The sequence below is a fragment of the Hyla sarda genome, chromosome 7 (assembly GCF_029499605.1).
Source record: "Hyla sarda isolate aHylSar1 chromosome 7, aHylSar1.hap1, whole genome shotgun sequence".
In the NCBI taxonomy this organism is placed as follows: domain Eukaryota; kingdom Metazoa; phylum Chordata; class Amphibia; order Anura; family Hylidae; genus Hyla; species Hyla sarda.
This window is the reverse complement of record NC_079195.1, coordinates 96,114,590-96,129,590: the sequence shown is the minus strand read 5'-3', so window position 1 is coordinate 96,129,590 and position 15,001 is coordinate 96,114,590. Positions and strand designations below refer to the sequence as shown.

The 15,001-nt window shown below is 40.5% G+C and overlaps 1 protein-coding gene across 1 annotated transcript in view; it reads left to right on the top strand.

Moving 5' to 3' along the window:
- The window catches only part of RNLS (renalase, FAD dependent amine oxidase), a 170,572-nt gene that overhangs the window by 155,086 nt on the left and 485 nt on the right, over positions 1-15,001 (top strand). The gene's annotated exons all lie outside the window — the stretch shown is intronic.

Sequence of the window (15,001 nt, the reverse complement as noted above, 5' to 3'; positions counted from 1 at the left end):
GATGGAGCACATAAAATCAATATAAGCGCTTGTTGAAATGTCAGAAGAAGACAGAAAATGTACACAGATAATGGGATTCTGAATCTGGGGTGATTTGAGTTGTTATCGCATGCTTGCTGTTACCAGCACAATGTGAGCACCCCTCTGGGATTGTGAACAGAGACTTATTAGAGTTGTTTTGGTTGAAGCAATGTTTCGTATATATATAAAAAAATAAATAAATCTGTGTTCATAGAGGGAAAATCTTAAAATGTTGTGGACTTCGAACACATTGATGGCGTGCAGTATAACCTAGTAATTTTTAGACTCTAGAAGCCCAGTAGAATCTACAAGATTATTCTTCAGTGTTTAAAGGGGTTAAAAACTTCTTTTTATATATCAACTGGCTCCAGAAAGCAAAACAGATTTGTAAATTACGGATATTAAAAAATCTTAATCCTTTCAGTACTTATGAGCTGCTGAAGTTGAGTTGTTCTTTTCTGTCTAAGTGCTCTCTGATGACATGTGTCTTTGGAACTATCCAGAGTAAAAGCAGATCCCCAAAGCAAACCCATCTACTCTGTGCAGTTATCGAGACGGACAGAGGTGTCAGCAGAGAGCACTGTTGTCAGAAAGAAAAGAACAACTCAACTTCAACAGCTGAGTAATAGAAGGATTAAGATTTCTTAATAGAAGTAATTTACAAATCTGTTTAACTTTATGAAGCCAATTGGGGTGTGTGTGTGTGTGTGTGTGTGTGTGTGTGTGTGTGTGTATATATACTATATATATATATATATATATATATATATATATATATATATATATAATTCCTGGAATACCCCTCTATAATGGAAAAAAAAATTTATTTTTCAAATCAACCTTGGCTAGAGAGTTAAACAGATTTGTAAATGACTTCTATTAAAAAATCTTAACCCTTCCAGTACTTATCAGCTGATGTATGCTCCAGAGGAAGTTGTGAAGTTCTTTTCAGTCTGACCACAGTGCTCTCTACTGACACCTCTGTCCATGGCAGGAACTGTCCAGAGCAGGAACAAATCCCCTTAGCAAACCTCTTCTGTTCTGGATAGTTCCTGACATGGACAGAGGTGTCAGCAGAGAGCACCGTGGTCAGACATAAAAGAGCTTTACAACATAATTTGAAGCAGCTGATATCTACTGGAAGGATTAAGATTTTTTAATAGAAGTAATTTACAAATCTGTTTAACTTTCTGGCACCAGTTGAATTGAAAAAAATAGCTTTTCACCGGTGTTGGACATGATCGCAAGTGGACAGAAAGCTCACATTTCCTTTCAAAGGGATTATCCAGTGATACATATTTTCAGGGATACAAAGTCAGACTGGCCTAATAAAACTACGGGACACTTGCCTGCCTGACTACCCACCATTACAATTCCAATGGTGCCCTGGTTTCCACTATTCAGTGTTTCCTGGTTTCCATCTTGACAAAAGTAAATGCTGATCACTGGCCTAGGTTGTTGTGTGTTGAGATGGGACCAGGGAGTGAAGATCGGCAGGAATCCAGACACTTATAAAATGGTATTGATAAGTTTGGGCTGCGAGCATCTGTCATTTTTTTCAGCCAGTCGGATCCCTTATAAAATATATATTTCTATCGCAGGACAAACCCTTTACCTTTCCTGAGCTTTCTGTGAAGTAAGCTGTTCTCAGCATCCAGTCAGGACACCCCTATAGCCATCACTCACAGTAATGCGTAGGACATTTAACATGAAATAGATAATGGTGCCGAATTTGATGATGTAAGGTTTTCTCAGGTATGCAACATGCGTAACCATCATCAGGAATGTTTCGTCAAGTTTAGCCAAAGAGGGGAGAACATAGATGAAGGGAAGGTAAATGGGTGGATAAAGAGGAGGGGATGTGGGGCAACCATAGACAAAAGTTCATTATTTCTACTTACATCAATGTTATTTTGTTCTAAGAATTTAACCCTCTACTGTTTATTCTGTTTACCGTTCCTGAGGTTGACTGTTCCACAGATTAGTAGTTTCACAGTTTTTTGAGTAAAGGATTTGGGGAGGGAGGAGGGAGTACCCTCTTGTCCTCTGAGGGGTTTTACATTGAACAGTTTTTCACCATATTTATTTTGCTGGGTTCATTCATATACTTAAAGGATATCTGCAGCCCTAAACACCTATGCCCTATCCTGAGGAGTGTCTGATGGTGGGGGGGGGTCCGAACAATCTCTTGTATGGGGCCCCATCTCTCCAGTGCAGGAGGCGCGTCGGCCGCAGTATGACGCCTCCATGTATCTCTATGGGAGAGGCGGAGATGCAGCGTTTGTGCATCCCTACCTCTCCCATAGAGCTGTATGGAGGAGCTGTGTTGTTGACACAGCGGTCGGACCCCCCAGCGATCAGACCCTTATCCCCTATCCTGCGCTGAGGGGATAAGTGTCTAAGACTGCATGTAGTACTCCTTTAACTGAGTTAAACATCTCCTTTCAAGACTAAGCATGCTCCAAATGAGGCCACACCAATTATTCATAAAGCGGTAATATTATATCCCTACCCTGCGAGTCCATGCCTCTCTTAAGAGCATTAGACATAAATGTATGTCCTGGTGTCCTCGTACTTAACGCACCAGGATGTACATTTACATCCTGTGCATAATTCTGACTATAAAGCAATCCATAGACTGTAAGTGACAGCTGCTATGACAAAGAACGGTGATCCCGCTGTTATCTATCATTAACCCCATAAGTGCTGCGATCAATAGCAATTACAGCATTTAAGCGCCACAATGACTGTCCCCATAACCAATCGGCACCCCCGCAACATGTATGCAGATGTCCTATTGGGTCTGCTCACCTGCTTTGTGCTGGACCTAGGTCCAATCTGACTACCCGGGTAGACTGCCATAACACTGAGTAATGCTATGCAATATAATAATGGCATGTAAAAGTCCTCTATGGTGACTTAACAACCCAGAAAAAAGGAGCTATTTACAAATTAGTATTCAACAATACTTTATCTTTATTGAATGCATGATGCAAAAAATTACAATAAAATTCATTAAAAAGACAGGGAGGAATACACAAAAAGATTGGCGGCAGCCTGGGACTATAGTACATGTAAACATTAGACCATGTGGAACAAGTAGCAAAAGGATGGGGCTGGAATTACTACTATTATATGGCAGCGCAAGACAGAACTGCAAATGTGCTAGTGAATAAAGATAATGGATAAGCAAAGTGCTTGTGCAAAATGAAAATGCGCGGGTAACAGTAAAAGCGCATACATATACAGGTACAAAAGATGTTAAATAGATACCAACCACACAGATACACAGTCAGAGTGTCCCAGGATGCCGCCACCTCAACACATGTTTCGGTCCTGAGACCTTCGTCCGGGGGTGTTGGCATCCTGTATGAAGGTAGGTTATATACAATAAAAGAACCAATTGTATTGTCCGCAGCAAACAAGGAATTGGTCTCACCTGTCAGAGACCAGTCATCTTATGTACTTGCATATAAGCACTTTGTTTATCCATTATCTTTACGCACTAGCAGATTTGTAGTTCTGTCTTGCGCTGCCATATAATAGTAGTAATTCCAGCCCCATCCTTTTGCTACTTGTTCCACATGGTCTAATGTTTACATGTACTATAGTCCCAGGCTGCCGCCAATCTTTTTGTGTATTCTTCCCTGTCTTTTTAATAAATTTTATTGTAATTTTTTGCATCATACATTCAATAAAGATAAAGTATTGTTGTATACTAATTTGTAAATAGCTCATTTTTTCTGGGTTGTTATTTGTGTTGGAGCCTATATTACAGGCTTGCTCTAGCGCCACCATCTGGGATCCACGTATACATATATATTTTTCTGTTGGATACGTTATATACACGTTATACGGCTGTCACGCCCCCTCCCATAGACTTGCATTGAGGGGGCGGGGCCTGATGTCACACAGGGGCGGAGTCGTGACGTCACGATCTTCCGTCCCCGTGGTCGGGAGCCAGAACCTCCATTGCTTCCGAAAGCAGATACGGTGGCAGCTGCATGCTATATTGCGGTGGTCCCCAGCGGTGGGATCAGACATCTTATCCCCTATCCTTTGGATAGGGGATAAGATATCTAGGGGTGGAGTACCCCTTTAAAAAAATTGGGCTTGGTCATTAAGGTAAAAACAGGCGGCGGCCTTTTTTTTAATTTGGCTATGCTACAGGGGCTGTAAAGTTAGTGTAGTTTATAATATAGTGTCTGTACCTATGTGTGACGGTGGTCTCGCAATTCTTATGTGGTTTTCGCCCTAATATTAATTTTTAACAGCATAAAAAATTACTCATGTCTCTGGATTTCCCAGGTTGCAGTGCATCGAGACCTGACATCACTAGTCAGTTGTGCAAAGAGCCTGTCCTGCTTCAATGGGTGAAGCGACAGAGAGATAATTTAGCAACAGCTGTAGGCCCCCTGATTATAAAACACTGATCTTTTGAGCTTATTTGTGCTGCAATGGCTGGGGTGGATGATGTGTGGGGGCGATGAATGTAACTTCACACCTACAAACATGGAACTATAGGATGTGTAGTTTAAAGGGGTATTCCAGGCAAAAACTTTTTTTTATATATATCAACTGGCTCCGGAAAGTTAAACAGATTTGTAAATTACTTCTATTAAAAAATCTTAATCCTTTCAATAGTTATTAGCTTCTGAAGTTTTCTGTCTAACTGCTCAGTGAGGATGTCACGTCCCAGGAGCTGTGCATGATGGGAGAATATCCCCATAGGAACTGCACAGCTTCCGGGACGTGAGTCATCAGAAAGCAGTTAGACAGAAAACAACAACTCAACTTCAGAAGCTAATAACTATTGCAAGGACTAAGATTTTTTAATCAAAGTAATTTACAAATCTGTTTAACTTTCCAGAGCCAGTTGACCTTATGGTGGATAACCCCTTTAATGGTATTGACCCACAGAATAGAGAGAATATGTAATTTTCACTGTAAAATGCACTGCTTAAAATAAAACCCCCAAAGGTTGTAAAATTGCAGTTTTACATTTTATGGTGAAAAGAAAGATGTCATTACAAAGTACAATTGTTTGCACTAAGTTGTGACTCTTAAATGGCAAGGAGAAAATAAAAAAACAAAATAGCAAAAATAAAAGCAGGCTGTGTCCTTAAGGGGTTAATGCATAACAATATCCTGCTGGCCTTAGTGTGCATTCACACTGTTTCGCATTGTTTGTGCATATGGTTGGCATATGGTTTTGAGGTTTTAAAACTATAAAAAAAAAAACATAAACAGACGTGACTTTACATGGTTCTCATTGACTACAAACAAAATTGTGGTAGAAGGGTGCACAGTGTATCCACAGCTTATGTATACGTATTTATGTTATAAAACCACATAGAACCATACTTGTCGCCGTATTTATAGACTGGCATTAAGATACATTATTTAAAAATTGAATCCGGTTTCATTCAGTTTAGCAGCGTTGCAGTCCAGTCCAGTTTTTTGCTGAACAAAAAAACAGGTTCTACCACAGTTTTGTCTACTGTTTAAGACTGTAAACGCTCGCTGTATACATAAATCGTATTGTGAATGCACCCTTAGAAGCAACTCATTGACATTATATTCTGTTCTGTAGTCTACGTAGATCTACAAGTAAATCCTTCTCTACCAATGACTCTCCCAGTTTAACTCCCCCTAGGACATATGATGCATGCAGGTCATTAGTACGCAGGTGCATACCTTTACCCACACTAAACCCAATAAACAGGGTTATAGTGCCAGTGAACCTGATTAAAAAGAGGAATACCTGACACAATTTGTGGTCTGGTTCCGGAGATACAGGGTGTATAGATTCACCATTGCTAATTTTTACCTCGCGAAGGAAGCGGGAGCTGGTATACAGAGCTTACCTGCCTTCTTCCCCTTCTGCTCTCACAAGCCCATCCACCTTGCATTCACATTAACGAGGGGTCTATGAATATTTATGAGGTGGGTGGGCATATGAGAGCAGAAGAGGATGGAGGCAGGGAAGCTTTAAATAGCGGCTCACCCCTCGATTGCACAGGAGGAATTACCAAGAGTGACTGTATACAGCCTGGTTGTCCAGAACCGGACCATGGATCTGGGTAAGGTATACCTATTTTAATTCAGGTTCACCCACCCTTTTTATTGGGTTTAGTTCTGGTAAACAAGGTGTCAGATTCACTTTAAACCTCATTTATCAAATGAATGCCCAAACACTCAGTAATTACACGTCAGCTTATATCTTATGCACATCTTCCCATACTGCACTTTGGTGTCATCTGCAAATATAGAAACAGAGTTGTTAATCCCATCATCTATATCATTAATAAATAAGTTTTCACTGCCAGCCCCATTCTCTATAGTATGCAGTTTTGCAGACCCAAAACTGCTGACATACTCCCAGACTCTACTCTAAAAAAATATATTGTGCTTAGCGTAGTGCAGGACCTGAGGGGGCAGTTCATGACATCGCTTTTCAGGGACCAGGAAATGCTGTAAATTGATACAAGATGTCTTGATAGGTAGAATTACAAGTATTTCATCAATGAATGTAATACATTTTAATGTATCAGGGTTGAAACGGAATTCCAATCCCCTGAAATTCAGTTTTACATTGCATTTAAAATATAAAAAGTATGCAACTGCCCCTGGAGAATGCACTAATGCCCCCATGTCCCAGGAGGCAAGTACATTCTAAGCAATACTGACAGCAATGAAAACCATGTTATATGAACAAGGGTTTTACCTTGGCCCCAGCATACAACAAGTAAAGCAGAGTCCAATTCCTTCGTCCAAAAAATGCCATTTTTTATTGGTCTACATGGGAAAGACAATGAACAGACAGGTACTTGGACTTGAGAAATGCTCTGGTAGCTGAAACATCACTTTTTACTGTCTTACTCTTATGGACCAATAAAGAATTCCTTTGTCCCATTAGGATAGTGGTAGTATGAAGTCACGGCAACATCTGTCATCATGTCTAACACTTTAATCACAGTTGACAGCGTTTTGCTTCTACTATTATTTTTGTAGAAATAAGTTCGAAAGAAAAAAAAAAAAGCCAACCAAAACTCCACCGTAATTCTGTATTTTAAGAAGTTCAAGAAAAGGAGACACAGCACAGTCTGGGCACCAGGGCAGGTATTGGGAGGTTCACCATGCATGAGCTGTAGAACGTAATCCATCCAATATATACCATTATATGGGAGTTTAAAGATTGTCTCCATTGTAGGAAGTCATGAAGTAGAACTGGCTTATTGCTGACTGTTCAGGCCACCCCAGACAGGGATTATTTATCTTCCTTTATGTTAGGTTCTGTATCGGAAACTGTAATATTTTTCTGTAATATATTGCACTAGTCTAGGTAACCTGATACTTGGAGAGAGCTAAATGCATATGATATTGTTGTTTTAAGAACATGAATGATAATTGTGATCATGTTTCTTCTGAAAACATTGTTTCCAGACATGCATAACTAAGGCTAACTCTCTTTTCATATTTTACAGTATATCTCCAAACCATATATCTCCATACATATTTCTTTGTGTTTATTGTCTTAGCTATACAACAAAAACTCTTACACTGTGAAAATCTGAGAAAACAGAAAAAAAAACTAGTAAATTGAGTGTATCTTATTAAAATGTTGGTAAATGTGGTGTCTAGACTGTTTTACTTACCACCAAACTTAACTAAAATAATTTATAGGATCTTTAAATAGTAACCATCCAAGACACAAAGTTTATATTTCTTTAAGAAAAGTCATATTATTTTAAGTTGCAATGCATTTTCATAGCTCTGTCCATTAAAGAGGACCTGTGGTAATTTCAAAAAATGCAATGTAGTGGTATGTATAGATTCCTTGGGGGTGTGGCTGATCACATACCTTTTTACAGTTTGTTGATGACCACAGGCCCTTCTCAAAGTCTAATAGAGTACATCACACTCTCTGAAACAAAATAGTGACATGGGAGATGCATATCTATGTATGTATTAAAAAAAAATGGAATCGCCTCCTTTAAAAAAAAGTTTCAATAAAATAAAAAATATATCTATTTTGAATATAAAAAAAGCCCTTTTTTCTCATAAAAACTAAACAAACATCCCTTTTTTCCATTAAGGGTACGTTCACATGGGCGGATCCACAGCATATTTTATGCTGCAGATCCGCCGCTGAAGGACCGCTACATGCTGCCTTTAGATGTACCTGCTCGGACTGGCAATACGCCGCTACGAGCAGACACACTGAAGCGATGTGCCTGCACTGTGTCTGCTCGTAGCGGCGTATTGCTGCTCCGAAATGGCACATCTAAAGGCACCATGTAGCGGTTGTTCAGCGGTGTATCCGCAGCGTAAAACACACTCTGGATCTGCCTGTGTGAACGTGCCCTTAAAGGAGTACTCCGATGCAGCACCAAAAAAACATGCCACAATGTAGCCCATTAACTTACCTTTTCAACGACCCCTCAATCATCTGAAATGGCCCAGACATTCTCCTTTTATGGCCGCCCGAAGTTTCTGCTAAAAACTACATCTCCCAGCATGCCCGCTCCTGACATCCGGCCAGCTCCTGCCTAAAGGGAGGATTGTGCATGCGCAGAACGTAAGCGCTGATTGGAAGGCAGCGCACAGATGGCAGCTCAGCTCTGCGAATATATGAATATATTACTGCGATGGGGAGAGGCCGACTCGGGACTGGGAGGCCGGCAGAGCCCGCAGTGACTCATGGGAGCGATGAGTAACCGGGCTAAGATGGCAGCGGTGCTTAAGAAGCAGCAGTCGAGCATCATGGATTGAAGAAAAAGGAGCCAGCTTCCGGTCGGAGAAGAAATGCGGGAGAAGACCAGGAAAAGAGCCATATGGATAAGGTAAGTAATTTACAATGTTATATAACTTTGTTTTAGGCTTAGTTTGCCCTTAAAAAAACGAGCATCGGAGTACTCCTTTAGGGGAAAAAAAAGTCACATTAGAAAAAGTATCTGTAATTGGTATCGGCGAGTACTTAAGAAAAAGTATCGGTACTCGTACTAGGTCTTAAAAAAAATTGTATTGGGACAACCTAATTATAATGTAAACCTGTTTTAAATAATATATAAGATAACTTTTAGCTATAAATACAGCACTTGTTGCAAATGTGTAACCCAAACTCCAATATGCACTGAGCTGCAATGTTTATTCAAACACACAAACAGTCCACTGCCATTTACATTACTCACTCTACGAGTTATTTATCTTACTGGATTCTTCTGTAAACCAGTCTAAATATACTGATTTAACTCTGGGAGTCTTCCCTACATAGTTTACATAATTAGTCGTTCACCCCCCCCCCCCCCCCCCCCCCCCCAAAAAAAAAAGGACTAGAAAGCTGGATGTGGCAAAAAAAAAAAAATTATGTATGTATCCTATGTAATTGACCCTAACAATGTGTAATATGGTACTATTTAATTTTCTTGGTTCTGTTGTATTAAAGGGTAAATGGATAGAGAATCTATGTAGGGTAATTATTTATGAGTGATTTTCTTAAAGTATCCTTTAATTGAAATACACTATACAAAATGACAGGAACCCTAAGGTGCATTGAAATATGCATGTAGATCTGGTGTAGTTTATCTATGGCATATGACTTGCATCCTCCTTTACTGAAACATTTATTTAGCTAATATACAGGTCTACCCTGTGCATAGGTTAGCTCTGTGCCTCATTTGAGACAACACCCCTGAGGAAGTCGCTTGGCGACGGAACGTGTGGGGTTTCGGCGTGATCCCGTCCATAATATACCTACCAGTGTGGATGTCCATCTCTGTCTCAGTATATCCACAGGGAAATTCTCATATTGTGATATTTGTGGATATTGATTTGGGGCAGTTTTTTTTTTTTTTTATAGATCCCTATTTAGTATTGATCTTTATTTGTGGATAGAAATTGTGATTATGGACGGGGTCACTTACCTGTGGGAGGGGGTTCATGGCCCCACTCCAGGGTTGTGCCATGCTCTGTGTGAGCAATTTTTATTCTTTTCCAATGTCCCTGGTGATGTGTCTGTAACATGTATATTGTATATGTCTGTTGGAATAAATAAAGTATCGTAAGTTATGCTTTAGTATTGTGGTGTGTACTTTTCTCAGTGATTATCCACTTCTTAGAGGAGACTATGGCACTCCAGAGACACAACATGCAATGCATCCAGCATCCTGCCATGGTGGCTCTCATCAGATATATGTAAACACAACCGTATGCTTGTTTCTCCCCCCCTCTAAATGTTAACTGCAAAATATAACACGTTTCAAACCTAACGCTTTCATCGATAGTTTGGGAAACTTAAAAAAAAAAAAAAAAAGCCTTTTGGGAAAGTTGCCAACATCGGAGGCTTTAGTCTTAAAACTGTCATGAGATATCCAAGTATTTTGTAAGTAGACCAAAGTTTAATTGATCTATCTTACATTCCCTATTTCAATCCATCATTAATTGAAATGAAGAATTAACAGTCACCTATTATACTATTACCCAGTTCCACAGATTCACATACATTTAGGTTGATGCACTTATCGCTCCATGAATTCTATAATGAATATAGCAGAGGTGTATAACCCAGATTATTCAGGATAGCTGGCCAACTGCAAACACGTCTGAAGAAAAGAGAGGGAAGGTAATAAAAATGACTAAAAGAAACCACACACATAAAACAATTCCAAACATTCCAATGCTCGGCTGCCAGGCCAGCAAAATTTGTTTAAAAAACACAATATTCCAATATCACTCCTGCATAGGGAAGGGGACTATCATTCACTATCTCTTCTCATTCTTCCTCCAGCTACTGCCTTCATATTTGCTGTGTCATATTCTTTTTCTCCATCAATCACTGACGACAGCTGGCAGGGGCTATAAAACACATCAAATCTCCTTCCAAGGCTTACATTTAGAAGGCTCTACTTTGCTTTCCAACATTAGATCCAAAAGGGAGATCATTGTTCTGATCCATCATTGCACTATAAAATTGGCCGCTAATATAAATACCAAGCCTTGACCACTCAAACCGGGATATAAAACAGAAAACCCGAACACTTTTCCCCACCCTTTAAAATCCCCTTTAACCCTTCTCACACTGGAAAGCAGGGAAATATAATTTGAATACTATCTAGCATAATAGTCCTTATATGAAGGATAGCCTTAAGCCATGCACCTACTACTCTATCAGTAAAAGTAATACGTATAAACTGTTGCCCCTCTAATTTAAAACTATGTCCTCTGGTGGTAGTTTTTATTCTTTAAAAAAAAATACTCTCTTCCATTAACATGTTGATTCCCTTTTTGTATTTAAAGGTTTCCATCTTACCCACTCTGTCTTGTCTTTCTTCCAAGCTTTCCTGGTAGGTTTTATCCTGCAATCCATGTACTACTTTAGCTCTTCTCTGAACTCCCTCCAAAGTATCTACAGTATATCCATTTGGAGATGTGGCCTTCAGTACTGTGCACAATACTCCAGGCGAGGTCTCATCAGTTCTGACCATTTTTTTTTAGTTTACTTACCATATTTTTCGCCGTATGAGACACACTTTTTCTTCCCCAAAACTGGGGGGAAAAAGTCGGTGCGTCTTATACGGCAAATACACCCCCTATCGCGGCGGTCCCTGTGGCCATCAACGGCCGGGACCCGCGGCTAATACAGGAGATCACCGATCGCGGTGATGCCCTGTATTAACCCTTCAGACGCGGCGATCAAAGCTGACCACCGCGTCTGAAGGGAGAGTGACACTAACCCTGCTGTTCAGTCGGGCTGTTCGGCACCACCGCGATTTCACTGCGGCGGTCCCGAACAGCCCGACTGAATAGCCGGGTTAGTGCTTACAGGACACCGGGAGTGACCTTACCTGCCTCCTCGGTGTCTTCTCCGTTCAGGGATCCCCTGTATGGCCGGCGCTCTCCTTCCTCGTCATCACGTCGTCCCCTATGTGCGTCGGCGTACGTAACGACGTGATGGCGGCGACGGAGAGCGAGGATACCCGGCCGGCAGCAGAGACGTTTCCGGAGCGATGGGGACACGGCGACAGCGATGGAGCGACATCTAGGGCAGAGGAGACGGGTCCGGAACGGCGGGGACACGTGAGTATTACCTCCTATACCAGTGGTCTTCAATCTGCGGACCTCCAGATGTTGCAAAACTACAACTCCCAGCATGCTGGGAGTTGTAGTTTTGCAACATCTGGAGGTCCGCAGGTTGAAGACCACTATTGGGTTCAAAATCTTTATTTTTTTAGATTTTGCACCTATAAATTGGGTGCGTCTTATGCGCCGGTGCGTCCTATAGGGCGAAAAATATGGTAATTAATTTGCTATTTGGCTTATCTCTGCAGGAACATCAACCCAGTTGTGCCATTAGCAAAAATTCCAATACCTTATCATTGCGTCCTTCTGCAATATTACTAATAAAGATATCGCTGGTAACAAGACCTTGCTATGAATATACCCCATTGACCACAGCCCTCTGTTGTCTGTTCCTCAGCCACTGCCTAATCCATTTAACAATATGGAAGTCCAAGCTCAATGACTGCAGTTTATTAATAGAAAGCCTTACTAAAATGTAGATAAGAGATCTCTACTGCACCTTCACCATGTAAAAAATCTATAGAATAAAAAACCTATAACTTTTATAAACATTTTTTCCAACCAGACTCCCCATCTTGTTAAAAACTTTGTTTTATACTATAATAATATTTTTTTTCCCATAATTTAAAGCTGAATTGACATTTTTAAACCATTCTTTTACCCTTAGGGGGCAGGTATCCATTTGATTAGATATATTTATTTAGATAAGACATGAACCATCTCTTCCCACACCAAGTTTATTATTTCTAAACATTCATAACTATTTCCTCATAAAATCACACTATTGCTAAATCCTAAAAAACTGTCTCTTGGAAGTCTTTGTTCCCCATATTTCAGCATATGACTTCATACCATTATGCCTAAAGAAATGTTATACAATCCTCTCTTCAACCCTAAATAAAAACGTATTACCCAAACAAATATTTCCCATATTGGCGCTTTATGCCAGAAGCCAGAGACCCCAAATATTTTTTTCATCCTCCCCTAGGCCTATTGTATCATGGTGAAAGTTGGAAAACTGTCCTCTGAAATCTTCCTCTATTTCCATTATCTCCACCATATTAGAAACCAATACATGTGGTTGCAACTTTCTCAATCCCCCTTATAAATTCCACACAAAAACTCATAGGTTAACTTGACTTCTGCCACAATAAAATGCTTTCGAACATCAGGTTCTGTGACTCCCTCTTCCTCTATTGGCCTATGTTATCGTCCAATCTTTATACCTAGCAGCCTTATTCTCTAGACTAAGTTTCTGAAGAGGCATTTTGAACATTATGTTCAGAAATTTGGGTTCGGGCGGCTGTGGTTGTGACGTCACACCACACCCCCCCCCTCGTGATGCCACGCCATCACCATTCATGTCTATAGGAGGGGGCTTGATGGCCGTCATGCCCCTTCCCATAGACATGAATGGGGGGGGCATGATGTGAAGTCATGATTACCGCCCCTACCTCAGCATATGGACAAAAAGTTCAGAATGCCAGGGTGGCGTGCAGGAGATCGCTGGGTTTCCCAGCGGTGGAACCCCCACGATTGGACATCTTATGCCCTATCCTTTGAATAGGGGATATGAGGTGGGGTGGAGTACCCCTTAAGGAGCCTTTTACATGGGGCAACTATCTGCTGAAAAGACCGATTTTTTCCCCTTATAAAAACACCTAGTCGTCAGCTGAACAAGCAAATGTTTTATTCGTCAGCTGATTCATTCTTTCTGCGGACTGTGAAACATCTGGCACGGAACTCTGCTGCAGCAGAATCTCCATGCGGAATTCCTTACAGAAATTCCGATGTGTGAACATGGCCTTACTCTACCTGTAAGCTGCATCTACCTGTATAAACAAAGGATGTAACAATGATGTAAGTGAAAGACCACAGGAACAATCCAGCCATCATTCATGCACTCCCGTGCTGACAATAAACGACCAACAATTTGCTAGATAAATGTCTAAAAGACGCCTTATTCAATATTTCCCACTGATATACATGATTATTGCTTGTTTAAGCATGTGTATGGTGGTGCCAAGAGAGATACATGTTGGTTGACCTAGCAGCTATCTTATTTGTAAGGCCAGCTTAAATGGGCACTGTCAGATCTAAAAACTTTTTACATGTTGTTACTGATGAAAATTAAAGACCTTTTCTAATATGGTTGTTTAATTTTTTTTTTTTATATTTAGTAAAAGAAAACAGCTCCTGAAACTCCCACTACTAGGGGTCCCCATACCTACTGGGACACTAACCAGTCCTGCAGCTGCATCATGTTGTCCATGGGTCATGGACAAGAGATGACTCATGGACAAGGCTGCATGAGCAGACACACCAATCACCTCCCACCACCGCAAGGGAGGGACACGTCCCCTTCCCCTGAGGGGATTTCTAACACTGTGAGCTAATGAAAAGATGGATTTTAATAATAAATATAGGTGATAGAGGCAATAATTAGATGTACATGGTCACAATTAGGTACGGAGTAACATATTATTTATTTATTTATTTTGTGGAATCTGACAGGTACGCTTTAATAACCTAGAAATGGACTATCCAATTTCAACCATAAAATGCTGATGGAGAACTAGAATAAAATTGTCTATTTCCGATGTGCAGTTGCTTCCTTTACCCCTAAGCATTCGTGAACAATCACTGTTGCCAAGAGAGATCAGAGGATCCATTGAGTCTAAAGAGTCTTGTAGTCTGTCATGTGTTTGTTGACAAGTCAGAAAGGTTTACTTATGGGAAGGGGCAGGTTTATTAGAATAATTGTCACTCAATCTATGTCTGTCATTGCCACATCAATTTCTGTTTAGTTGCCAACACACTACTTTACTCACACATTATCAGTATCTGTTCTGTGGTTTTTGCATGTTTTAGAGCAGCAACAGAAATAGTGCAAATACTC